This window comes from Notamacropus eugenii, chromosome 1 (genome assembly GCF_028372415.1).
Source record: "Notamacropus eugenii isolate mMacEug1 chromosome 1, mMacEug1.pri_v2, whole genome shotgun sequence".
NCBI lineage: Eukaryota > Metazoa > Chordata > Mammalia > Diprotodontia > Macropodidae > Notamacropus > Notamacropus eugenii.
The window spans coordinates 371,822,285-371,825,298 of NC_092872.1; positions in this window are offsets into that span (position 1 = coordinate 371,822,285).

Genomic DNA, 3,014 nt, shown 5'->3' on the forward strand with positions numbered 1-3,014 from the left:
ACTATTTGAAAACCATTTTTTTAAAAAAAGGTGCTTTGACATCTTATTTCAAGAAATTTTCTAGGAAAACTTTCCCAATTTTTTAGATTCAGAGGGAAAAATGGATATTGAAAGAATCCATCTATTACCTTTTGAAAGAAATCCCCAAATGAAAACTCCCAGGAATATTATATCCAAAATTCCAGAGCTCCCAGGTGAAGAAGAAAATGCTAGAGAAAACATAAAGAAGCCTTTCAAATACCATTGCACCACAGTTATGTTTACACAATTAGCAGTTACCACTAAAAAGGAGTGGAGGAGTTGGAATATGGTATTACAGTAGGAAAAGGAGCTAGTATTAAGCCCAAAAATAATCTACTAAGTATAACCTCAGTATAATCCTGAAGAGGAAAAATGATATTTGTTAAGAACACAAAGAAGAGTTTTTATAATGGAGGGAAAATGGGGGTAGTGGTGGAGCAAGATAAACAGAAGAGAAAAGGATAAAATGAAATACAGTTAGAAAAATAACTGTGATTGTGAAAGGGAGGAATTAACTTATAAAATAGAAAAAGATAAGCAGAATGGAATAAAAACAAGAAAACATATATATATGTATGTATCTATATCTATCTGTCTGTCTGTCTGTCTGTCTATCTATCTATCTATCTATCTATCTATCTATCTATCTATCTATCTATCTATCTATCTATCTATCTGTTTGTCTGTCTTGTAAAGACACACACAAAACAGAAAAACACACAGAGGTAAAATAAAGAATTGGTATAGAATCTATTATGCTTCAGCTGAAGTAAAAAGGCAAGAGTAGCAATCATGATCTCAGACAAATTGAAAGTAAAAATAGATCTAATTAAAAGAGGTAATTAGGGAAGCTACATTTTGCCAAAAGGTAGTATAAGTTAAGAAGACAATTAGAATTTCAGAAAATTGCATATGAGAAACTTCTAGATAATTCTACATGGGAGCTCGTTGATGGTTTGTTCAATTTATTTTTTGAAGATATGATTATCTAAGTATTCTATTTTCTATTTATCTGGGAAATTTATATTTTGTAACTATTCATCCTTTTAATTTTATTATCAGTTTTATTATAATTAGATAAAATATATAGACATATATAATTAGACAAAATAACTCCAAATAAATTCTTTAATTTTATTCTCATTAATTTGAATTCATCACTTTTATTTTGATACTACTATTTTTTAAAAAATCAAATTAACCAGTGACTTCTCTATTATTTTCATAAAATTAACTCTTTATTAATTCAATTATTTCTTTTAACTTTCAATCTTATTAATACTTTCTTAAATTTTCAACATTTTTATCTTAGTGTTTTATTGAGTATTTTTAATATGTTATTTTTCTAGGTTTTGTTTTGTTAATTTCATGCCTAATTCATTGATCTGCTTTAAAAAAAAACTGATGTAAGCATTTAGAGATATAAATTCTATTTCCAAGTATTGTTTTTGAATGCATCCTACAAATTTTGGTTTGCTGTTTTATTGTTGTCATTAAGTTTTATGAAATATTGATTGTTTCTATGATTTGTTCTCTGACCTACAGTGACCTAGTTTTTGATAAACCCAAGATTCAAATGATTGGGGCAAAAACTCACTATTCAAAAAAAACTTCTGGGAAAACTGGAAAGCCTTCGGCAAAAATTAGGCATAGTTCAACATCTCATACAAGAAAAAATCAAAATGGGTTTGCGATATAGAAGTAATGGCTGAAATCAGAAGCAAATTAGGGTAACATGGGAAAAATATCCTGTCAGATCTATGGATAATGGAAGAACAAGAAACAGAAAGGGTCATGGGATATAAAATGGATAATTCTGATTACATTAGATTTTAAAAGTCTTGTATATATCAAATTGATACAGACAAAATAATAAGAAAACAAGAAACTGAGAAAGATTTTATAGAAAGTTGCTCTGATAAAGGTCTTATTTCTCAAATATATAGGGAAATGAGCCAAAATTCTAAGAGTGAGCATTTCTCTAATAGATAAATGGTCAAATAACGTGAATAGTCAGTTTTCAAAAGAAGAAATTAAATATATCAATAGTCAGATGAAAAGTGCTCCAAATCACTAATAATTAGAGAAATGCCAATCAAAACAACGTGGAAGTTATCACCTTGCATCCATCAGATTGTCTAACATGATAGAAAAAGAAAATGAAAAATGCTGCAGAACAAGTGTAAAAATAGGTACAGAAATGCATTGTTGATGGAGATGGACCAACTCTTTTAGAGAACAATTTGAAACTATGCCCAAGAGTCTATAAAACTATCCAAATACATTTTTTTTAAATTTTAAGAATATTTTCTACATTTATATTTTATTTTTCTCAATATATGTAGACAAAAATTTTTAATATTTATTTTTTTGAATTGAGTTTCATATTTTCCCCCTCCCTCCCTTCTCTCTCATCTCCTTGAGACAGCAATCAATTTGATATAGATTTTACATGTGCAAGCATGAAAAAATGTCTCTGTGTTACACATATTTGCAGAAGAAAACACAGACAAAAAAGAACAAAAATAAGGAAAGTGAAAATGTGGGCTTCAGTGTGATGTCAGATAGCATTGTTTGTTTTCTTTTTTCCCCTAGAGGTGGATAGCATTTTTTATCATGAGTCTTGGATCACTCTACTGTCATTCATAGTTGATCATCACACAATGGTGCTCTTCCTGTGTACAGTGGTCCCCTAGTTTTGTTCACTTCACCTTGCATCAGTTTATATGTCTTCTCTGATTTTTCTGAAAGCATCCTGCTCATCATTTTTATAGCACAATAGTATTCTATCCCAATCATATACTACAAGTTGTTCAGTCATTCCCTAATTGATGAACACACCCTCAATTTCCAATTCTTTTTCACCACAAAAAGAATTGTTTTAAATATTTTGGTATATATAGGTCCTTTGCATTTTTCTTTGATGTGTGCATAGTTTTATAATCCTTTGGATGTAGTTCCAAATTTCTCTCCAGAATGGGTGGCTCAGTTCA